This window comes from Danaus plexippus, chromosome 11 (genome assembly GCF_018135715.1).
Source record: "Danaus plexippus chromosome 11, MEX_DaPlex, whole genome shotgun sequence".
NCBI lineage: Eukaryota > Metazoa > Arthropoda > Insecta > Lepidoptera > Nymphalidae > Danaus > Danaus plexippus.
The window spans coordinates 3,276,071-3,303,347 of NC_083544.1; the positions used below are offsets into that span (position 1 = coordinate 3,276,071).

Here is a 27,277-nt window from a genome sequence, read left to right on the forward strand (position 1 = left end):
TAGTATGTAGTAAATGGTTCTGGGTGCATCTATTATAGTTATATAAAACAGGTAATAAACTAGACTAAACAGGTAACAGACTAAAGATAAACAAAATTTAAAAATGCGATTAAAAATACAATTCAATTTACCCTTAATTTTTATAAGTGAATTAATTATATAAATTCCATTGAGGTATTGACAACAAAATATATAAATGAATAGTAGCTATCTAGGAAGTTTCTTGGAATGTTTTGAGGTTCCGGCCCTTGACCCGCAACTTTCTCGAACTGCGTGTACAAAGCTGGCAGCAATAAATTTGTATAAACTTTTAACTTGCTTCAAGCTATTTCGAAAATTAATATAGTCTTGTTAGAAGGAATTACATATACCTTCCATATTCAAGTTCAAATTTAGAAAGCAGATTCAGTATCAGTACAATAGTTAACAAGTATGTTATTGAAACCTTCCTTGTTATTCGACAACTCTCAACGTTCATAGAACATTGGATAGAGCAATGTGTACCGAAGGATATGTTAGCACACACGAGGTCGACCTGAATAAGATAAACCTGATTTTTTGTGTCTAGCACATAAAAGGCATCTTGAATAGATTCTCTCTATAATCGTGAAGGCAGAGCCCATTTCTTAAGGTGAACACTTTTATACGCCCATCAAACCTTACGAGTCCATAAAACACGATTGTTTTCGATTAACATAAACGTACGTCCAACGGCAAAGGGTGTACTTTTTACCGCATTCAAAAGGAATGTTTTAATATATCTTCATTCCAATGATTTCTACGTTTTACTTACGAGTAGAAAATTATATTGCAACTCCATTTAATAGAATAAAAAGAGTGATTTCATTTTATCAGGTATTACAAAAATTACAAATAGGTCAAGATTATTACCATCTACTATTGATTCATCGAGAAAAGGCAGAAGCCATTGGAACAATAATCCCGAAAAAGGCTACGGACAACAATGAATAGAAAAAGCTGAGCTATTAAGCATTAGCATCGTTTTAAATTAAATTAAGTAAAAGGAGTTTAAATAAAAAGTTACGTAAATTCAGTGAAGACGAGTGGAGCAAAATAGAGAACGATTTAATAAAAATAAACAGCCGAGAACATTCATTTAAGTGGCAATACTATTTATAGCAAAAAAAATACCAGTCTTCATACCAGTAACTGTTTAAGTAGCTTCTCATATAATATAAATTGTTTAAAAACAAATAAAAAAACGCAAGTAAGATACAAATGAGATGTGAAAACAATTCAAAACAATGTCAAGAAAGAGATTAATGATATTCATATATTATAAAATTGAAGTGCTTCCACAGTATTATTCAAAAGTTTTCCATAATCGTTTTTACATATTCATTGAGACGTCAGGGGTGCGTTTGAGACACGATGTCTCTACTAATTTGAATAACAAATCGCTTGACATCTGCATCATTCTAACAGTGATTTCCACGATTACCGTCTTTCTAATTTGAAGAAATAAATTATATACTTTTACTATTTTTCTATATTATGGTACATTAGAGATGTTTTATGATGAAAAAGATTATACTTACATTTTATTAGGACTTAAGGTTTATTTAAAAAAATGGTAGGACACGACATTCTAGAAGCAATACGAATCCATAGTGATGAAATTGACATTCTATATCTTACATTTGAATTTTAATTCTAGTATTTAGCTTAACATTGCTTTAATGCTTAAAAACATAATTCTAAGAGTTTCATATTACATTTAAATAATTCATTGAATTGATACGCGAATCAGAATCAACAACATTTGATGATACACCCGACGTTTCCATGTTTTTTTTAAACAGTATTATACTCGAAGTGTAAAATTGCGAAGTTTTTTTCCTATTCAAATGATTTAAATAATCTACTGATAATATCTTCGAAGCAATTGAATAGTTGATTGTTTAGTGGTAGAGCCGTGCGAGGTCATCAGACTGTATCGATGTGTCCGTTCCTTACGTCAACGGTCGCCAGACAAACGCGCTTCGAATAACAATGAAAGACGTTCGTCCAGAAACATCATTAAATTTCCCGCACGCTTCACAATCCACTATGAAACGAATTTGAATGATACCGTCTCGGGACGTTTTATAAAGAGCTCTTAGTATACACTTATAATGCTATCCAACTTAAAATATTTCACGACTAAAACGGCGCCGAATAATCCTCAAGGCGCCGATTCATTTCCAGGTTTCTAAAGTACTAAATCATAATGGAACCGAGGGAAAAATATGGCTCGAATAATAAAAAAATTTAACAGCCAAAACATTTATTATATATGAAATATTCCCTGTAGTTGTTACAATAATCTTATATTTATAATGAAAAACGATTTCATTGCATATTATGAAAGATTATTGTGGAATAAGATTTGATTTTGTCTGTTCAAGTAACGTTGCAAAGAGACGAACAGCGTTTCGCGACAACAATGGAAACGAATTACTTATTATAATTTACATCCCGAATTTAAGTTTAAGCAAAAATTATTTTGTTTGAATATCTCAGAATTCTAAACTTATTTCGTAGTTAGTTACTCATCTATGGAAAGTGAACTGCAATCGGGATAAATGGAATCCAGTTTTAACATAATTTTTATATTTTGAGTCGTTCTGATCTCTTAAATAATAATAAAAAAATGAATACGTAATACATACATATTAAAATTGTATGAGATGAAAAAATATAAGAAAAACTTATATACTAAAAGTAGTACATTAGATAAGTTTTCTATTGCTCTTCTATTATTTATCATAGAAATTGAAATTGAATAAAAAATAAAGCACCAGAATGATTACATGACAACAAAATTAATACAAAAAAAGTTGTAATAATACATTTGTCTACTTTACTTTATTCTTTATGCTCTATGCTAAATTAAAAACAGAAAATTCAGACTAAAATTTGAATGTAAGTATTTAAAACAATGGTAAATTTAAATATGTACTGAGTGTTTAAGTTTTGTCATAAAAATAATAAAACGTTAAGTTTCATTAACTTAAAATCTTTTTCATATTTTATACATATATAAGAAATTGTAATATACTTATAATAGACCTGAATTATCCACTTGAATAATAGCATATATCCAACAAAATATCCATATCTTTTTATAATTAAGGTATTCTCTTTAAATATATACAGTCACACTTGTACAATCACTTTTTAAGTATTTAACAGTAAATAAAATTGAACTTCAAATGAAACTAGAATCAGAATCGTCGCGAAGCCAATTATGATAATATGATGAGTTGGAAGTGAAGTCACTCTTCCAGTTTGCTTTTTACCTTTTCATGACTAAATCGGTGAACCGGAGATGAAAATTGGGCGAAGAGCAAATTTTACCTTCTGTTGAAAATCTGACAAAATAGGGTAAGAATATAGTTTTTTGGGTTAAAGGATATATTCGAATATAGTAAACCAACATAGAACTGCAACAACTCTCCTACAAAATTTGTTTAATAAACACTTAAGTATGACAAGAGTTGGAATAACAAATACAAATAAAATAAGTAATATCATATAAATCATTATTGATTAATAATGAATATTTACCTGATTTTGTGACGATTATCTATCATCAAATCAAACATGTATATAAAATAATAAGTTTGAAATTTAATAACATTAGTAGTTCATTGTTTTAATACAGTTACTGCAGCACATAAAAATATCCTGTTAGTAAGTAGGCGTCCAGCAAATAACGTTACTAGAATGCAAAAAAATAGGCAACTCAATATAAAAAGTAGTAACCATATTTATAAGGTAACTGAAGTAACAGATCCCAACGAATATGTTCTGTGGCTCAGTCGGAGTTACTAACACTCGCAATTCATTTTGTGAACTGAATATATTATATTACGTTAAGAAATAATAAACCTTTTGCCACCAGCATATGGGTGAGTATCGAAATAGTTCGATTTTACAAAACAAGTGAGAATATCTATGGCTGACGTTACAGCTTTTTCAATCTTATTACATTACAAGTTTGGTTCAGAATCATTTAAACTTCTAAGCGAGGGATTTTTACAAAACCAAAATTTGTGGTCACATGGTTAGGTTTCGTATTGAAAACTAAGGCATACATCTAAGAGCTAAAATATTAATAAAAAAAGTCTTTTTATTTTTAAGATATTCTCAAAAAGGTGTGCAGGTACTAGAAGACCTCAATAAAGATTAAGCTTCACTCGTCTGTATACCGAAAGAAAAATATTATTTTTTGGGGGATAAAAAAAGTTGCTTAACATATATCAATTCAATCAATAAGCCGTAAAAATTTAAAAAAGATATATTTTTTATTATACTCATTTGCTGTGGTAATAAAGTCAGGTTATGTAATTTTTTTCTGTTCCTTACTATTAGTTACTGGTTTGCTTGACTTCTAGTAGTTTGGCTACTAGCAGTTTTTAGCAATGAAGTTAGTAAAAAATTAAGGAAATTTAATGGAAAATTAAAAAATACAAATTGTCTTTGAAAATCTGTTGAACAAAAATATAGATTTAGTCGAAAGAAGCGTACGCGTGGTATGTGATGTTATGGAGAACAGCGCGTTTCAACAGGTACGTTTTATGAGTCTTGACAATGAGAATAAGACATGCGTTCTAGTGATAGTAGTTTACAAAGTCTTATTATTAAATACATGTTTAAAAAATTAGAAAATGACAAAATTGCATATTTTGTGATAAAAGAATAATTAGATCCTTCACGAATTTTACTAAGAACGAAAATATCAAATGTTTGGTTTCAATAGGTTACAATGCCGACATGTTTATCAGCGAAAAACTTATATTGTTAAATAGTATCCTATATTGTACCAGGAAAGTTTTTGTAAGAATTATTTATGCTAATTTTAGTTTTTATTTTAGAATACAATTTAAAAATTAAGTCAGATTTTTGTAAGACATTTTGTCCAATGAATAAAATAAAGACAAAATATTTTAAAATTATATTTAAAAAACATAACAGGCCAAAAAACTTACAAATTGAAAATTCCTATTAAATAACGTGTTGTTGAAACTTTTATTTAAATTTCAATTTGAATGTTAATTTAATTACGTTTAATAAATATAATTAATGTAACTTAAGTATTGCCTAACGCGTGCTCCTGGTTCACCTTATAGCCTATGTCACAGTTTATGTGTATGACTAGTGATGTAATTATAAATCAAATATCATATTATACAACCCAAGAAGATCCAGGATTTTTTATCCTCATGATAAATAAAGTGTTTTAATGTGGTTAAACCTTAAGTTTAATGTCAACTTCAATATGTCTTTAGGTTTATTCCATAGATTCTTCTGTACCAAATAGTATGTGTTTATTGAAGTTACAAATGTTATGCATATTACTATTGCAGTGTTATATTGAGAATTCGTCAGGCTCCTTAAGAATATTATTACTAATTGTTAAATGGATATTAATCCATGTCAAAAATTTGTTTTTTTTTTTTAATACACATGCTCTTATTAAATACAGCGAACATCGAGTGTAGTAACGAAATTACAAACGGGTGCTCTTGTGTCGAGTTTGATTAGCATAACATGCCTAGGAACAAATTGAAACCATTCAATCAATATAGGTTCATATGCACGCATGCATATTGTCTTAGTTATAAAGATAAAGAAAATGTTTTGGTCAACAGCAAGATTGTTTTTATGTGCAACCCATAACCATTACATCAAAATTGATTTCAATTTTATGGTTTCTGCTCCCCTGAATCCAATCATTGTTATCGCTTGTGTATGCTATTAAAATGTAATGAGGCCAAGCGTTTTATAATGTGACCCAAATATCTATCGATTTCGGAACAGCCTAGTCTTTTGTCACATAAAAGATTTTTTTTAGACCTAGAAAACTCGATTAAACTCAACACCTTTTGTGGTGGCGATTAACGAAAAATGTGGAACTTTAAACTTTTCTCTCCGTATTGTTTTCAATGGAGTAGATTTTTTTATTTAGTTCTAATATATAGGAGTAGTAGGTGACACGACGGTGAATAAATTATGAGAAGTTTACAAAATAGTATTTCTTATAACGATATCTATTCAAAGTAGTATTACTTATTCAAAGTATCTTAAATTTTCCTCAACAGATATCAAATTATAAGACTTTATAAAAACTGTGCTTGAATTAGTAATAATAGTTTATCGCTTAGTTTTTGTTGTTGCAATACAGGTAAAACGTTAATATACAGGGCAAAAATCTAGACGCGTACAAAAACACGTCGAATATAAATCCACACGTGCAGTGCGTGGTAAGAGAATAAGCGATACACACTCGTGGTGAATTCAGAACACTTGGAAGCATTTGTGATGGACCTTCAATTACTATTTTAAAATTCCACCAGCAAAGAATTTTAAGGAAAACTTTCTCCAAAAATTGCTGGCCTTAATACTAAAACGCTATATATATACAATATCTTAACTTTAAGTAAATATAAATTTACATGTGCTAAGTATATTTATTTAATATGGAGGTGAATTATGTCTATACATTAACGGCTGTTTACCCTCAGGCGCTCCAACACTTACACATGGATGGTTGCCAGATCTTGTTGGTCAAGACAGGAGTCATAAGCCAATAACCGCAAACAAGACACCGTATGGTTATCAGATATATTGGATAATGTTTGGCTAAACGTCCAATTCAAATTTGTATTACCATTACAAAATCAACTAGTTTTCATAAACTGTAAATCATAAACAATTAGGCCTTCTTTTGTCCTGATAAAATATTCATTTTCATTCATATCACCATTTTATAATATTTTATACCTTATCTATTGTAATATTCCATACTTGGAATATGAACTTCAGTTGCATTTTGTTTTTAATTTATAAGTAAGTAACTTTTATAAGTTAGTTAGTAAGGTTATCCTTTAATTATTATGAATAAATTTCATTTTATAAAGCAAACATCTAGTTGCCGAGATTTAGTCCTTAAGTTATGAAGAAATAAAAATCAATGTTATATATAATGAATCTTAGGTATCATTGGAAGACTTTCAGCAAGGTCGAAAAAAAGTGACACGAAAATTTTTTTTATTCATGATGATAATAATAAACTTGAATCATGAACTAGATTAATACACCTGCGCAAATGGAAGAAATATTAATCAAGGAACTAAATTATTTGGGAATTTCTATAAGTAAAGGTTTATTAGTTAAACTTTGTATTAATATACTTTACTAAGGTTAATGTTTGGAAGTGAGTTCCACCATATTTTTGGATATGTTTTTTTGACAATTACCTACTTTATTATAATTTATTTAAAAGTATTTTAATGTTCATATTTGTAAATACATTCCCAAAAACTACATTCTTGAATAAAAAGGCATTACTTCAACATAGTTTTCGGTGTTTGGATTTCATATGGCCAAAAAGTAGCTCAAGTTGAAGTCTTTGTTTTTTAGGTATAAGAAAAGAAAAATATGTTTAAAAGGGATTTATCGGTTCATAATACAAAGCAAAAAAGAATTATGAAGAATAATAAACTACGATCAGATTTTTTCATCTACAACTTTTCAACTACTATCAGATTTTCCAAAACGATAAAAGTTTAATTAATTCATTCAATGAAAATACTTACAAACTATGAATTTCAAAATGACTTCAAATCACAAAATCGTCATTTTTCAGTATGCCTACAGGTATCAGTAAGAATACTACTTCAGTAAGAATAATAACCAGAATATAGTCATATTTATTCAGTAAGTATAAGAGACTACAGAATGCATACAATACAGTTGCTGTAGGCATTATATCGATCACGCGGTCTGCGCTCTGAGGGCAGACGTTGACAGCGCGAGTCTACCAGAGCCTGTCTCATTTAAGTGCTACACTTTAAGTGCGGCTTTAAAACGCTCTTATGAATATTTTAATATTTTTATTTATCTGTTGTTTGTTTATTATATAATATGTAACGGCATAAAAATTATAGACTGTAATCGGGTCAAATCATGACCATGTCATATGATAGTGCCTTATAGTTCTGGTTGGTCTCGTAACTATATAAATAGTCCTTCGAAAGTTCTTCTGAGAATCCTCAACGGCAGGCGTGAAATACTCCAGTATTATGACTCGATATTTAAAGTGCTAGAAATAAAAAAAATCATTTTTATTTAATCTGCTCAACTTGTACATGTATAAAACTTTGGTATTGTCCAAAGTACGTAGCAGATTTTCACATATTTTTTCTCTACTGTCCTAATTTTCTTGGAGGCTGGTAAGCTTAGCCATTTCGTCAATGAATACGGTGAGGTATTATCGATTTATGAAACAAGGATATCTGTAGTCAAGTACACCGATCCTTGCCTTATCTTTCCGTCTCGAGGGCGCTTGACTGAAGCTTCGGCATCAGACATTATGCGCTTGTCTGCTTAATTAACTCACATAATGGTATAATTAAGACGACAATAAGATTAACCGAAACGAGGTTTGGTTATAGAGGAGCTAATGGTGCGACCTCAATTTATGTTGTACGTTGTTTATTGTCATTGAAACATGAGCGTTATATTTACATTCCTTGTAATACATAACCATAATCTAAACCGGCACTCACACAGATGTAAACCACCAAACAGTATATAAATACATGTAACATACAATAGCTTTCATTTTAATTACACGATTGATTGAAATTATATATTGAACACTAAGGGTATATCGATGAAATCTCTAGGATTTTTAAAGATGTTTTAATATATAAGTGTATACTTCACATAAAATGTGATGTTCATGTTTCATCATTACTTCTACACTGTGTGTATTAATGTATTAGACGATAAAATATTTCATCATTCGTACCAAATCCGTTTGCCACCAATACTTAATTTAATAAGAGGATTAAAGTCCAGCCGATTATTCAAGGCTCGCTGACATGACCTCGTTGTTTTGCTTTATTTGCTTTCATTTGAAATTCATTTAGCCAAGTAAATACTTAATACGATAATAATCCCTTTCGCTCTCATCATGATCTATGAACGCAGAACTAATTTCAAAGTCGAAGTTTAACAATAATATTTCTCAACAACTTTCCTTTTCCGCTTTTTAAAATTCTAAAACGCAAAAAAAAAAACAGGGTTGACGACAGTTCTACCATACTGTGAAAATAAACCAGTAATTTTGTTGTATTTTAACACTGATGATATATTATACACGCATATGCATTTATAGTATATAAGGGCAATCAGTGTGTTTTGTTAGTAAAATTTGAAAACTGATTTACTTAATACTAACATAGGTTATGTTACTTCTAGATTTTTTTTTTAAATAATATGCAGTTCCCTGTTTCGAAACTAAACTTATGATTCTTAAAGAAGACGTACAAAATTACAAATACACCAGACAGCAAATAAGTATGCAATAAATCCATTGAAACGAACTAAGTTAAGTACAGATCGTTAGTGGCAGCATTACAAACGATTGTGTTTGCTCAGAAGTGTTCGAGAACACCTTTCAGTCATTCATATTTGTGGACTCTAAAGGCGATAGCAGATCTGAAGTGGACTATGACACATATACCCAGATGCAATTAATAAGAACCTCTTCACATATTTGAAATTAATGTTTATGTTAGTATATCAAAGGGAATGATTTAAATCTTAAACATGCTTTAAAAAAAATTATATGTTTTATATACTATTTTTAACCTAAGCTATTTCTTTTTATCTGAAACTAATTTAATATCAATATTACATTCAAAGTTTCATAATAAACTACTTCTCGAACTTTGAGTATAGCGATTGACATATCAAATGTTATTTAATAAAAATATCATATTTAAGTAATTTTAATAGCAATATTATTGTTGTCAGTAATAATGATTACTGTTAACTAATATGATGATAGAACATATCAGTATTAATTAGCATTTACATGACGTTTTACTTTGTTCTGGATTGACGCGTTCATCAATTAAGTGCGGTCGCTCCATCCCAATTTATTAATAACTAAAATCAAAATACCAATCGATCAATAACTACAGTGTCTGTGCTATGACCTACTCAGTACATTTTATTAATTTTATTTAGTCATCAGTACAGCCGATACTCAATTTATTATTATATTTGAACATCACAATGTTTGAGGTTTCACCAAATAATAAATATGTGGTAAAAAGAAGTCATTCCATTTCCGTTCTCTCGCCACATTATTCCACTAATACGGAGTACAATACATATTTCGTATGTTATAAAATTAAATAAAATAAGATGCTATATGAACAACAATGATAACAATGACTATATAAATTATATGAATATTACAAAAGCAATCCGATTATATCAATAATGTATGAAATTGGTATAAAACAACTTACCATTTAACTGACGTGCGTGTCCTTATAATTACGGAGTAACAAACTTTACCAATGTAGGTAAATGCCATTATTATATCATATTATTTATGTATACAAAAGATAAAACTTACAATTATATAGATGCTATCACTGTTATAAATAGTGGCTATGAATGTAGAAATATTCAATAATGTTGGGTTAACATTGTTTTTATTGGATTATAATATATCATAATTCATCTCACACTCAATTAACCACCTCCGTCTGTATATCGACGACTTTAAATATCAATACGTCAATAGTATCAAGTTAAATAACTCCGATTCCCATTGTCATTCAGAACGACTTTTTTAAGGTCTTTATAAAATTTTTGCATTTTCATTTGATCTCTATGTTTTTTTCATATTAAGATTTACAATTACTTGATAATTTACAAATATGTTCTATTGTAACAGCAGGTAACTCAGAAATAATTATTGGACTTCGTGTTTTTGAGTCTTTTGACATTGGGAAACGGTATCAATTATTTAATAACAATGAACTGAAAGCCTTGTAAGAACATTAAGACTGTTAATTCCTTATAGCAATTCATTCAGCAATTTGTATCTATTTAGAAACTGAGTAAAGGCTCAATAGGTGGTCGTAACGAGGATTTAACGTCTTAGTTCCCGCCGGGAGCACGATGTCGGTTCCTATTTCGGGAATTTTACCGAACATTCCGCTACAAATTCCCCACCAAAGTTTAACCGAATCTAAATGGTGTAGCGTTTCTGATAAAACACTGTTTAACTCACAACCTAATTTTGATAAGGAACTTGGCTGAAATTTTTATTCTTCCTCTCTTCACCTCTCTTATTGACCTATTCACTGAATTTCTATTTTAAAATATTCCTCGTCAATTTTAATCTCAACGGCTCTGAATGGAGATTTGGAATGAGTATAATATTGTCGTGTTCGATAAGCGCAAGCTTAGGCTTAATGAAAATGTTTTAAAGCAGAACCCTCTTTAAAATTTATTTCTATTCCGCTGGACTTTTCAGTTACAACTGCGCAATAATACTTATGAGAACCTTGGCCCTCGATATAACGTATGACATCATTTTTAGCAAATCGTCTCATCATCGACTCACGGAAGTCTACGGCCCGCATATTATTTGCACGCAATAACTATATTTAATTGAATCTTTAATAACTCATATAATATAAAGTTTTAAATTTACTTCTGTTTTAATTTTGCTTTTCATTTAGATATATTTTTTACCAAGAAATACTAATCGATATTAATTCATATAACCAATTGAAATTATTAATTAATTTGTAAGGCATATAAATAATTTTAATCGCAATAGTACGGCGAGTTGAACTAATCGTGACAACGTTCATTAACAAGGCTATTGAACAATGATATAATAACTATTTTAAACCAATATTTATAGGATATAATATTTGATTTGAATCTCAATTTTTCTGAAAGCAAATGATTAGTATTTGGTACCCCGTTGTAAACATCCATAACTTCTCTGATATGTGATAGATTCATCTATCGACGAACAGTTTTGTTTTTTTTTACTCGGAAAACACTCGGCAACATGACGCTATAATGACGTCATACAATATTCAATATTCTGTAGGTACTCTGTATTTACATAATTTATCTCCTTTCGTTGGCAATACTCTTCAAATTAAATGCTACCCCAAATTTAGACCACTTATAACATATGACATTATTTTATTTAATCCTTAATGATAACTTAAAAAGCGCTTCATTCTTTTAATATTTCTATTCATGAATAAAGTGAAATTTATTTTGGTGAAGAAAATTATACTCGTATTTTCTGCGTGGGTAATATTCATCAACATTTATTTGTTTCTATATATTGTGATTTTATAATTTAAACAGTAAATTGTAATGATATTTAGCTATGAATATTCATGAATATAATCCTTAACAAATAATAATTAATAGACCAAATATGGACAAGCGATAGACAGACCTTCAACATTTACATTTTGCGTATGACGGTTACTTTTATTTACGTACTTGGTAAATTTATAAGAGTAGACGAAGTTTATTTTAACGGCAAATATTCCCTTGGCGTATTCGTATATCGGGAAACCACGCAAAAAAACCAACCTATAGGAATATTCGCTGATAACCTTAGACATAATAAAAGGTTTCCCTGTTAAGTTAACTTTTCCGATATATTTGACTTTATTGTTTTTGATAAATATTATTGTATTTTCGATAATATTAACATAATTCTACTAAAATCTTCACTAACGTGATTTAATACTTGTTTGAATATAGTTTAAGTCATATTTTTGTTTAAAAATTATGTTAAATATAAATAAATACTCGCGACTGTCTTAGACCTCATTTTATGTTAAATATAGTTTTAAAGAGCATATACATTATATTCTTTTTATTTGGTCATATTGTCAATATTAAACAAGCATAAATATGCCATCATAACTTTTTGTGAACTGAGCTTCGCTTTTAAATTTGCTGGAGCTTTCAAACAGAACCATAACCTCTGTTTGAAATTTCGTCGGATATTTCCCTCCTGCTCAGTTTTTCCATTCTCTCAGGATTAGGAAGTTCGTTTCTGTGTATTTATAAAAAAAGAATAGTTGATTCTCAATACATAAAGTCAGTTTAGAAACTGAAAGATTTTGTCTACGATAAAATTTTTAGGCATTAGGCATTTTTAGGTATTAAGGCCAAAAATATTTGCAACACATTAAGATCATATACCATCATAATCTTTCTCTTGTTGTGCAAATATTAAAAATTAGAGTATTTGGTTCACTTTATAAGAATCTGATCAGCTTATCTCTGGACATGATGATTCTTAACAGTGATATGTCAATAAATGATAAAATTGTCAAGCTTTATCTGGACATTTTGACAGGTGCCAAACATTTGATATATAGTTAATTCTTAAATCATATTACACCACAGCGTTAGTGTGGGAATAACTCGAATAAATTGCACTTCCAAACATTTCTCGTACAAATAAAAATCAAAACCGTTTATATTCGTACAGGTTTCATTCTGAATTTCGTGAATGTAGAAACTATTTATTTCTTATAAATGTTTTAGCGCTCGAATTAAAATGTTACGAAAAAATGTTACACCGTTCGGTGACTTCCTGTCACAATCCTGGGGTGAAAATAATCGATTGTTGGAATAGATCCAATGTTTCAGACAATATTCTTGCGGCTGTTTATTATCACCGACGGCAATTTGATACGTTACAAAATTGATTCTAATTTTAGTATGTGACATCCTGACTTCTTTTGATGATGACATACGTAAAGCAATTTTTACGGACGGATTACGAACAAAAATTAAATGGAATAAAATTAACGATGCCATTAAAATGTTTAAATAATATTCGCATTCATTAATCATATTTTACAACAAACATAAATGGTAGCTGAGTCTAATAATTTTATCTTTAATAAAACAGTTCGCGTATTCTTCCAACTTGATAAATATCAATATTTAAGAAACTCAAGTCCAACACAGATTTATAACGTTAAGCTTGATAGCGTCAGGCGTTCCTTGAAAATGTACATACCTTACAGAAAAAGATTGTTTTCTACTTTAACTAAAACAAAAACAAAAAAAGCCCTACAGTTTTATTATATTCGAATAGATCCAACGATATTCATTAGTTAGAATTGTTTTATAGAAGTTATGTTTTTTGTCTCATGTGTATTTAAAATTAGCAGATATCTAGTAAATCATATTTCTAATTGTAAGATAAAATATAAATCTGTTTTTGTTTCTATACTATATTAAATTTTAATATAACGTTAGTGTAAACGCACGTTATGTTTGAAATAGCAGATAGTCTTGAGACGGCGAGTGAAGGTCACTAAATTAAACACGATCCGTTTCTAGTAGCCAATGGTCGTACGTTCACCGACACGCTTCGTGAATCATTATAAAGAGGGCATTTTGTGTGTACATCGTGACCTCATGATTATTTTGTATGTTAAAAATAATCCTTTGACATTTGAACGAAACTAAACCTTGTAATTATAAGATGGGTCTGAAATTACTTTATTAAATTAATATCGGTCTCTACTAAACGCGGGCTTAGAAGTATAGCTTAGTTGCTAAGTAATTTATGGCATTCCGCAGATTGGCGCAGGTGCCAGCTTCTTATCGGCTATCATTCACTTCCAAGAATATTTATCATATTTCTAATGACAACAACCTGACATTGCTTCAGGAAAAAGCGGTCAAAATTCTACTTTAATAACGGTCCAATAATCAAGAAAGTGAAAACTTGAAAATAAATTTTATAGTCAAAGCTAAATATAAACTTTTTTATATTAAATGTGTTTTTTTTATATATTACAAGTGATGAGGGCATTACCAAAAATAAATACTAGTCGTTTCAGATAAAATTATTGACTATTTCACAAAATGTTCAACAAATAGCCATATTCTCTTATCACACCACAAACACGTGTTGATCTTATTACAACAAACAGTTAAGGATTATATTCTAGAGCAGGCTAATTGTAGTAACCTCTTTAACTCCGTCGATCCTATTTAAACAATTTGAAACTTGAGTCCCTGTGACATCCTCCTCGCAAACTGGGATAAATTTCAACGACACCTTATAAAGATGGTATCGATTTTATTTCTATTCAATATACAAAAAAATATTAAAATAATATCAGATATTACTGACAAAAGAACTCATATTAAATTTTGATAGTGGGAGTATCCTTAAATAAAAAAAATGTGGTCTCCACAAAACCAACTGTACGCTAAGAATTTTAAATTTTCAATAAAACTTTACGTGGACTCCGTCTGAATTACGTAGTTTAAACGGGACAAGTGCTACTTTAAAACTCGACGTCAAAAACTCTACAAGCGTGACAAGTATTCTAATATAGTAAATTATTATTTGCTTATTTAAACTATCAAAAACGTACTGTCTATTTAAAAGACTTTTGCGAATTGTTGACTCACAAATAGAAATAAACTGTGTATCAAAGGTATAATTTTCGTCGTGTTGACATTCACAGAGATCTATATATTATTATTTATTTGAAACCGTTACGAAGCGTACCTCTAGGGGATTGTCTCACGCCTCTGCTAACAGAACCTTGTTTCGTTGGCTTTGGCGAATAAATGCGATTTGAATATATATTATCGAGCGCATTACGTATGACTCGCTGGAGACGTATCTACTACAGTCTGCAGGATTCACTTGCACACTTTTGCAACTTCATCGTTCCACTGCACTGTACTCTAGAACACTATAGTATTCCAGAGTACAGTTGTCGTTACTGTTTTCTACTGCGTACAACATTTATTACATGAATTTTCTGATAAACGCCATGATTAAAAGCACATAAATCTTTGTACCTAGATTTCTTATCGGACTTATTACGTACTTATTATTTTTTATAGTTTTTCCAGACCGTTTTTAGTTTTAGTCTCTCAGGCTCGATTTCAATACATTTATTTTGCATAATATTGAAACCATGAATAGCTAATGTCCCTGTTGTTTAATCAATTTCTTTTCCAATAACCTTCAGCTCGGTTGTTCTCAAACAATGTTTTTTAACAATTTGCGCAGAGGTCCTATACATACTTTTACTTAAACGACTCACCTAGCTCCACTTGTCAGTGACAGCGGTAATTAATTACCGTTCAGCCTCCCCCGTCGTCGGTACACGATGGAAGTTAACTAAGCATTGATCGCTTCCCTGGTATTTTGATATTTGTCGGCAGCGTCAAATGGAAACCGGGTTGGCAATATCGCTGGCTTTAGAAATGGGTGTTTATTTTAATTATTTGCTAATATACTAAAAGCTATTTTTTTGTTTGAAACCAATGTCGTGATTAGTTTGGCAATGACATGCAAAATCTTTAAAACTACAACCATCAAGGTGAATCCCAAATACCAGACGCTAAACATAAGCTTAAAAAATGTATTGCTAAAAAAAAACTAATATCATATGAACAAAACCAAGACATTATATTCGTCTAAGCCGAATATTAAACATTACATAGTGTTCACCATTAGCAATAAAAAATTATGTCTGGTGTTACAACTTGTTTAACAGATGAAAGTAAACTTTATGTATGCATCCATAATATAATCGATTGATGACATCAAGAAATAAATCCGTTCGTCCGTCCGTGTCTGTTTTCGTTAGCGGGTCGAGCCCAGATCCGGTTGTTAAGCCCAATCGAAACTACTATTTTTATTACTCTTGATGTTGGCATAAAAGATATTTTAAATCGACATCTCTGTAGACGATACATTCGTTAGCAGTGATGATGTAACCTTGGGAACCCGTTTTAAAACTATTCGGACTATAGCGAAGCAGCTGTTTTTAATAAATTTAATTATATTTAAATTTATTTTAACTTATACGATAAATTACATATTTAATTAATCATTTGTGCGCAATCTTAAATATCTTTATAAAAGCTGTACCATTAATTGGCTATTTTTACGTATTTTTAAATTTTCTGGACTAGTTTTAATTTTCACGCTGAAACTATTTCATGGAGCCATCCTTATACCTTCAAAACTTTTAATTTTATGAATTTAATGTAGATATTCCAATTTAAATTATGGCACGATACAAAATATGTTGAAGGTGCATACCAAGTTCGTAACAAGGCTATGATTACTAAATTCCAGCTGCTCAATATTATTGAGCAAAGGCACAGAGCCATAGCTAATGAAATGTATACGCAATGCTTACTCATCTATTAACGCTTTAAGTTTGTCGCAAAGTAATAATTTATCTTTTGATAAACAGTCTCTCATAATCCTTGACATCTGACCCCTCAGGTGAGCTGTTTATGATTCGAAGTTTTTTTTTATATCTGTCTTTCCATCTGAATTTTGTAATTACGAAATTTTTTCTTTTCAAAACGTATAAAACTTTCAGATTAACAATCGAGATAATATGATCAGTGCTGTAATCGTTTGAAGATTTATTGTTTCAAATAATTATAGGTATTTAAAACGATACTGCTATATTCGTAGTAATATTCCAGATATACAAATTTTACAAAGCGACTTAATGCGGTGACCTATGTTCATAGGAATCGTGACTAATGACAAAAATAATCAATATATTCAAAGTAATATGTAAGTGAATATTCACTTAAGACATCGTATTCATGAATATTACGCATTATCGTCGAAATTTCGAGAATATATTTCCATTGCCGTTTCTAAGGTCATATGTTTAGCACAGCGCAAACGGAGATGATCAAGTAAACATTCTTGGCGATGTCAGCAAGCATGGAGGCCTTCAAATATTTACGATCGTTAAGTGGCAGACAGTTCATTAAACCTTAAGCCGAAGATTTTGAGCCTTGTGTCAACCTCTTAAGGCGGAAGGAGGCATTCTGAATCTTATGCAAGCTTGTTTTGGTCAGTGAAGTAAATTGTTCGCGACGAAAGATTACTCGGGGATAATTGTTCGTAATTAAATACTTATGATTAACAAATTTCCGTAAGACACTATTTTTAATTTTCAATGTTTTGTTGTAATATTCACATTTAATATTTCGCGCCTTTTTGAGTCTATATCAAGTTTTACATTATCTGTGCTTTTTAAAATTTCTCTCCCCCAGCCACTCTGTGAACATCACAAATGAATTAATTTTTTTTTCGTTTATTGAGAAACAAAAGTAATTGTTTTATTGAAAATCCACCAGTTTTCTTTTACCTACTATGTAAAAAATATTAAAAACAAGTTTTTCATAGAAATATTTTTTAGGTACTAGTATTAATTACTATTTAATCTTAATTTAGACTGAGATTTTCGACTGCATTCTTTTATATTCATTATAAATTCTTCATATTTATCTTATTTCGTATGTCCGTAAGCTATGTAATTGATTTATATATAGAGTTCATTTAAATATTTTTTTGAAGAAACCTACATTAACTCTATAAACAGTATATCAATTTCTCTTCACATGATCTTTTAATATTTTATAATTAAGTTTTATACTTCATGTGTTATGTTGTGTTATCCTAACGATCGTGAACAGGAAATGGTTTCTATTTGCTCATTTCATTAGACATTGGGCTTTCTGCAAACCACGTGAACGTTTCACTTAAACAAAAATCTTTATGTTGACAAAATTCGAAAGTTGGAAGTTATCCTCCAATATAATAAATTTGAAAGTTTTTGAGGATATTTGAATGTATCCCTTGTTCCTTGAAATTCCTTTCAAAAACGTCTGAGCGGATTTTAAAGAATTTTTTTAGTAGTAAAGCTGAGAAATATAGGTCAAATGAGATTAATATATCTTGTGTTGTTATCTAAATAACAGGACAATATTTTATATATACACATGTAATATACCTCAGATGGCGTTACCAGTAACATAATTACCACAATTATTTAATTTAAGTATAAGTACATTATTGAGATCCCTATAAATTAAATTCCAAAGTCCATACGAAGTCGCGGGCATAAACTCGTATTTTATAAATAAAACTCATTTAGTTCATAAATATTGTCACGAGAATGCAGAGTAAATTTGTAAACAATTTTCTATATCCACTCAGTGTACAAATGTAAGAGAGTAAAATCGTTTAAAACCGCAGAAAATTTTAAAAACATTAACCCTTAATATTGAACGCGACGGCACATTCTGCTGTATTTCCAGTGCTGTAAAAAGCTTGACTCGCTAATGGATTTTAATGGTCTTCCTGAGTTAAAATTAATTAAAGCCATCGTTATGGTAAATGGCGTAATTTTAAAACTATAACTGGAATACAGAGCTAAATATTTACAAAACCTAAAGAATCATATTTACATAATACATGGATCAAAGAACTTGAATATGAGATTTTAATACACGCAAGTCCTTAATTTTTTTTATATGTAAGTCACAAGGATGTGTAAATATTTTAATCAATAACCATAAGTATTAATGTATTTGTTATGACGTCACCGACTGTTTCTGATCTAGTTCTTATATCATGTAAATAATTTTCTAGAAAAATCTTATGAAGAGCACCTCTTCCTTAAAATCTTAGGAAGTTCAGAGCTTTTGATGAACGGAGGCATATCTATTAATACTTTCCACAGCTCCGCTGCGCTTAAAGACGAAACATATCAAACGCGATGGCAAAATTCATCGTGTTACATATATTTAAAAAGGGAAAGCTGTTATAATTATCAGTATTATAATTCTTCTTAGCCTAAATATTTTTCAGTTGGTATATAATTTATTATTCGTGACCAATTAATGAACAAATAGTTATTGTATCGAATGAACAAGTGAAAAGTATTGAGCTGATAAATAAACAGTTTTTTACTACTATTTATTAGACACGTAAGTCGTAAACGCCTCGTCAAAGTAAAAGACAAATTTGAGAACGTTAAAAAAAGTAAAGGTAGTAAAAAATTGTGCCCAATAGCCGTAAAGCTACTCAAAAATAGAAAATGTATTTGTTACGTACATAAATATGAAATTAGAATTTTCTACATTATTTTTACCCTCCTCCTTTTTGTCACTCCAGACACACATCATAATGCCTTGATAAACACACTTTTACAGCCGAACATAGGAATTTTTTGGCTTAGGTTAGTAAAAAACCGGTTTCGGATTGTCAGACTCCCGCACAGACGGTTCCGTACATAGTTCTCGTGAACGTTTTAATAATTATTTTAAAAATTGGATAACATTTATTGCAACAATGTTAATATAAATTAGTGCAAATATTCTTATTAGCAAAATATCTACATGAAATATCTTTTCCATCATTAATATGTATGGACATACACACATATATATTTAAAATAATATATATTTAAGTATATACCTAAAACATCGCAACATATAATTCACTGAGCTAATTAAAAGACGAGTTAAAAGCTGACAATGCTTAGAGTCTCCCTAATACATATTATACTAAATTATTACAAATATAATATACTTATAGGATTACGTGTCTTACTAATTAGCTTCCAACGAATTCGGCAAGACATTATAGGTTTCAGTAATTGGTTTTGTACACTTCATTAAAATTACACGTGGATGTTTCCAGACACCACAATCGACAATAGACCTTATCACTTACAATCATACGAGCTGAAATAGCTTTAAGCAAATTTTGTTTAAAATAGGATGTATTTGACCGTGGCTTCGACGCTTCGCTGGCCGCCATAATACAATTACTGGAAAGTACAAGTTTACATATGAATGTAATTTGGATTTTTCAAGGTGAAGACTAGATTATGAGAACTGACAATTTAAATTAACAGCAATTGTCATTTATTCTATAAAGCTACATTACATGCAACCATAATGATATTAAAAACTATTTAGTCACGGTTATTGAAATGAATTATTTATTGACAATAAACAAGAAACATGCATTGATAAAAGTGTATACGAATAACAGAAACAATAAAACAATGGAAACTAGGTTCTTGGTTCAAGTAGGTTTACACTTTAAGCTTTACGCTTTAAGCCTACTTTGCAATACAAGTTCCCTAATTAAAATATAAGTTTATCAAACAAACTTTAAAACAACATGCCATAAAGAAACTACCAAAATAAAACAATCTCTAGTAATATATTCATATATGCAATATGCATCCTCGATCACTGAGTGTGATGTATGAAAGAGAACAAAATACATTTCAACGATGACGTCATCAAAAGTCAAAACCAAAAGAATAAGCAACTGGTTATGTTTAAAACGAACAAAAAGTCGGGGTCGACCCGCCCGGCACATAGTACCGTCCCGAACAAGAATGTTGTATCTCCATAAGTAATATATTAAAATTAATAAGAAAAATGTTTTTGTTCATGCAGTGTCCATTATTACTTATTTCATTAATTTAAATTTGATCATATTAATAATATAAAAATAGTTACTAGTTTAGAAACTTTTAACTCACCTGAAGGAATGACAGTCTGCGCGCGCAATTCAACACCGAAATCCCACAGGTGAACGTTACTCTCAATTTGTAATCCAAACAATTGCCGAAAATTTTAAAACTTCTTTGAAATTAATCCAATATTTATAACACAAGCGCACTTGGTATTAGAATGCACTACAGACCGGCACCAAACCACAAATACTCGTTTGTTTATAAAATTATAAGCCACTAATAAATAATTTGGAGGAGCCCACTGCGCATGTCCGGTAAACACGCGCCTTTTTCGAAAAGGTTATGTTGTTACTTATCGAAACTTCAATATTTCATTGCAATGTACTCATACAGAGTTTCCAAGCAGAGTCCTATAAGTCAACCCGCGAGAAATTGTGATTTTTTTAGTAGGACAAACTTTATCACTCCACAAACTCTGTACAACTTACACCTTCACAATTCCAGTGTTTTTTAATAATTCCAATAACTCAGGGCACTTTTTTGATGATCCACCGACTCTACCTGCCTCAAGTGAAGGCCGTATGCGTTATAAACACTTGTAAACTCCGGAACCGGTAACAATTAAACTCCGCACGTGACACTGTCAACAAAATGTAGGTAGGACATATAACTTTAAAACTCATACAACAACGTCGAAACTTCCCACATTAAAGGTTATGGGGCTGAGCGACAAATTAAACGAATAGAAAAGAAAATAAACGAAGAATACTAAAGTCGGCGACTGTAAAGCCGAGCGTCCGACACTCCTGCTGAGCGCTGTACTAAACGCGAGAGGCCGCACGACCCGCCCCTCCCCGCGACCCGCTCTCATCCCGCCCGCGCCCTGCGACCCGCGCCTAGACGTCGTCGTATGAAAAACATGAGTTATATCAAAAAAAGTCAAGTGCATAGGAGAGCTGTAGAGTCACTTGTGAGATAATTGTTATTTATTTAATCAATGTGTTTGTTCAATTAATTCCTTGGGACGATGCCTGCGATGCGGGCGGTACGTTGTCGGCGATTTGAGACATTCAATTAATCTAACAACACGTGCGTGATGCACTGCGAAACCCTCTGCCCTAGTCTCTATACAATATACGTATAGTGAATGAAGTAATCCGGTTTTGTGGACCGTCTAACATCGTCTCAGATTCCAATCGGAGTTAATTGTTATCCTGTGTATCTAATTTCTATCATTAGATACACAGTCATTAATATATTATAGGTAATGGTAGCATTCGTATCAATTTAATATAAATAAATTACTAGATTTAAAAAATATATATTAGAAATAGAGTTTTCATCTTTAAATTGACGGTATTAATATATTTTAATTATTTTTATTCCGTCAAAATGTCAAGTGAATATTAATATTAATTTTTATATTAATAAATAGCTTCCCGGACAAACTTCGTAGTGTAAATAGTAAAAATTAAATAAATGTACCGTGTTCCGAATGATCACCTTCTATATATCTCAACGATAAACAAAAATTAGTTTAGTAAAATTTTATTTTGTAGACTACAATACTTTATAAACTTGATGATACGTATTCTAATGCTTATGGTATAGAATATTTTTTGTTTGTTTATTTGGCGAGTAAACAAATACATAGTAACATTCTTTTATAATATATGTAAAAAGCTATTCTCATTTTAAAGGTAAAATCATAGAATTTTTTATTCATTTTAAAACTTTTTGTCTGCTCGTAATAAATAACACCTTTAAAAAACTAAATAAAGTCAACCAATAGCGTCCACAGGTAAAAACTTCCGCTGCTATCAAATATTTTAAATCCACTAGTCGCAAAATAAAAGAATTTTATCAAGTGTTAAAATCAACGATAAATGACCGTTTAAGCTCCGTAGAGCAGGTAGTTGGACAATTTTTTGCTTCCCTTATTTCTTAGTGTTACTCTTAGTTTGTTTTCCTTTATAATATCACCAATTTATTAACGCTCACATTCATTATCAAATTAGTTGGCAAATTAAAATTAACAATACAATTTGATTATATTACGATATTTTGATAAGTTATAATAACGAAAATATTACTTGAATTTAACAGGTGTTTTTAATTTATACTATAAATAATGTCTGCACATTAACAAATCAGTTAAAACTTTTTTTTTTAAATAGGAATCCTTACATGTTATTTTGAATTTTTATAAATTAAAGTCTTTCAGTTCCGATGTATGCCAACTATTTCAAATATAACGAAAAGCAACTCCCGCCCCAATTCTAACCTTAAGTAGATTGCAATGTTTCCTTTATAAAGGATCTGGAATACCTACGTCTCATACAAAATACAATATTACGTTTTTTGTATCAGGGGCATGAACGAAGATAAATTTGCTCACTCTGAATGATCTATGACTTCTTTTATTTTACTTGTGCGTGAAATAAAATATGATATGGTTTGTAGGGATATTCATTTGCATAATATTTACAAATGAAAAATATGGATAACAAAATCAAACATTCAACTTATATTATTTTATGATAATAACGAGGCTCAAATTAATGTAGAGCCATTTGAAGTTGTAGCAGAATTCCTTACTAATATTTATTTGAAAGATTGTGTGCTGAAAGTAATACAAATAACACAAACTAAACATTTAAAAAAATACTATGTAAGATATTAACTCGTCATTTAAAAAAAATCATAATTATCTTACAAACTTATTTTACAAGTAACTTAGAAGTGATTTGTTCTATCAAAAACATTGACATCGTTCAAAATACCTCACGATAATTCCTAAAGTCTTTGTAAATAAACCCGAAACTTTATTAAATATGTTTAATATAATTTATTATTGACATTACATGTAATTACTTTTTGCGAAATTGAACTTTCGTTGTTACCTCAAGAATCAGGTAGAAATATCCTATATCTAACATCATATCAATTAATAACAATTAACAAGTAATAGCATAGTTATATATACATACATATACGTATATATGTTTCATTTCAAAATTCAATTTTAAGACAACAATCACCGTTAGGGTAATAATAACCCAGCCTCATCAAGGCCGTATGTCTGACTTTTGAATGTGGCACAACGTGAAGTGAAACAATAAGTTCGGAAGTTCCCGTCAACTCAATTGACAGCGGCGGACGGGCGCCTCGGAAAGCGTTCTGATTCAGGGACTATTTTCTCTCCTATAGTTGCTTATCCAATATCGGGTAACCTATTAAATTCTATGGATACTATGTTGAGGATTTAGAAGGGGACAGCTTACTGAATTAATTTTGATTGTATTTAGGAATTTATTGTAATCCAACTTATATTTAATTCGTTTTAAAAGTATACAATATAATGCAAATATTAATTATGATTAATTAATTATTTTATTTCTATATATCATATATAGTATATTATGTAAAACACGATAAAAAGACTTTATTCCAATTTCATTCAAATTATTTTGCTACCTGTGCTAAACTTCCTTATTTTTTTATTTTAGGTAAAGGTCGCAAACGAGCAGACGGCCAACCTGATGGGAAGTAGTTAACGTCACCCATGGATTTCAGCAACATAATGTTACGGATGCTTTGCCACCCTTGAGATCAAAGGAATAAGGGATGCTGATGGTCCAATAATCATAGTATCAATAAGCATTGCCCGTAGTCTAATCTGAGAAACGGGTTTTGTGGATCGCTGTTACGGAGTACAGAATGGCCTCCGATTTGACCAGCGTGTCAGGGTCTCCTTGGAGGAGATGCTAATGAAACACGCTCAACACCTCAAAACAGTCTTAAACAGATACAGGACAGAAGGTCATCAAGGTCAGGCACACAAACTTCCCTGTAGAGAAAAGTGTGGAAAAAAGGAAAGGGCAACTCGCTCTCTCTTTCATCGGACGAAACTTAGGAATTAAAGATTACTTCACGCCTATCATCTTTGAGGTGGTGGTACTTACCCGGTCGAGCTAGCCCATATTCGAGATGTAGTTACTTGACAACAACTAGGCTCTACCACCTCAGAAAATACCAAATAAACAAACTATATACTATTTACAGCCAACAATATTTATACGTAAGTGACATCTAAACTTTGAAAAATCTTACGTTATTTATTTCCGGATTTTAGTATCATAATGAAAAAGCTACATTATTATTGATTCCTGAGTATTTATTAATGTAGTAATTAAGTACCAAAATATAAAAGTGATGTTTAATTGGTGACGAAGATAAATCGAATATAACTTAGAAGTTAATCTAAATTTAAAATTAATTATAATATAATATTATTTATTAAACATATTTCATATTACGTTTCATATTCGCTCTAGGTTAAGACTTAAAATATTCATCATAGTTCGACTGGTCTATCAATGTTAAACAGGTTATAATTTTAGCAATTTGACCCTCACATCATTAGTTGTTACCTTCTCCGAAACTTTATTAAAATGTTCAATAGCTCGTTGACCTTTCATTTTCCTCTATAATAATGACGGATAATGCTCTTAACAAAATGAAAATTAGATTTTATTGTTTAAATTATATAAATTGATAATAATATTGAATTAAAGTGTCGAATATCTTAATTTATTTTATATTTGAAAATTTATTAGATCTAAAATTTATAGCCCAGTTTCTCTATTGAAGTTCAAGAAAGTGTTATATGGGCTGGTAGAGGTCTCTGGAGGAATACATAATAAATAAAAATGTGACAACCTCGTTAGCTTGTACTAGCGTTACACGACTCATAATCGAACATTTGAAATTGAGATCTACGAAATTGGTTCCTTCCGACGTAATAAAATATCCCTTAAAATCTTTTACGTGTTTTAATATTAAAGTAAGTGGGAAATAAATTAAAAACATTTCCATAAATTAAACTAAGAAGAAGTGTGATCATGAATAATTTATAATAAGTATTGTTTATTCTGTAATTATGTTATAATTTAGTATTTTTTTGCAATTTAATCCAACCTCTAAAAGTATAAAGTCATAGTCATCATTATTGAAAATGATAATCCATACTCATTTTTCTGTATATAATTATAATTACCATGTTTTATTTATTTAAATTTTCGCAAAACTCTTAAGCCCTTTACTTTAAAAATTATTATAATACCAAATATATATGAAGAATTAACACAAAATATACTTGGTTATATTATTGTACGGTCATATATTTATAAAAAATATTTTAACCGTTATATTTTAGAGGAAAATATTTTTGATTCATACATTTCATCCGGCACGCGTGACGATTTGTGATCCGAAATCTAGTGAATGGTATATCAAAAAGATATGGAGCTGTGATTGGTTAAATTATCGCAGCGGAGCCATCGATGTGTTAAACTGTAGTCGTATCAGTCATTTGTGACTGCAATCAGAGTGGAATATTCATTACGCAATATTTCCCCCCCAGAGAAAATCGCGATGAAGCACATAGAGGCAAAAACTGCGAACTTCGTTTCACAAACAAAGCACTTGCCTGAAAGGGGCCAGTGAAAAAACATTTTCATTGTGCCCGGGACTCGCTCGATTTTTAATCTCTCCCCTCCCCTTTAACTTTATTGTGAGCTTCGCAAAATCTGTTGGGCTGACTGCCACTAAATCGACGGTTATCCGACTTCAGTGAGATACAGATATTAGTAGGAAGTTCACTCTCACTGCCATTCTACAAAACACATTGGACATGGCTATATCTGTATGTACACACAACATTCATGTTTTCGTTACAAAATAAACATTATTAGGAATATTTTGAGTTACAAGATAATATCTTTTTAATTAAATATTAACTAACACAAGTTTGCATAAGTAGTTTATACTTTATAAAAGTAATACAAAAACTAATAGTATGAGTCCTGTTAGAATATGCACACACGAATATTGTATAACACATGAAGTTTAAGATAAGAGCCTTGAATATAAGACTACCTTCACTCTAATCAATATATTCAAAGTACCCTAAAAAAGGTGTTAAATAAACCTCTCATATTTCAGTTATTCAATGTAAAGGCTAAAGCATGACGCCTTATGTTTTATTCATCACATCGAAGACAAAGATGCTGCCATGTGAACACTGCTGAGGGACGTCATGC

At 30.3% G+C, this 27,277-nt stretch overlaps 1 protein-coding gene across 5 annotated transcripts in view; it reads right to left on the minus strand.

Moving 5' to 3' along the window:
• LOC116765674 (polypyrimidine tract-binding protein 2) overlaps nucleotides 1-22,002 on the minus strand; it is a 244,960-nt gene extending 222,958 nt beyond the window's left edge. For all 5 annotated transcript variants that reach the window (XM_032655245.2, XM_032655243.2, XM_061521837.1 and 2 more), the window contains exon 1: nucleotides 21,240-22,002. The gene's annotated coding sequence lies outside the window, so the exon portion shown is untranslated. The remainder of the gene's footprint in view (nucleotides 1-21,239) is intronic.
• Nucleotides 22,003-27,277: the final 5,275 nt, after the last annotated feature.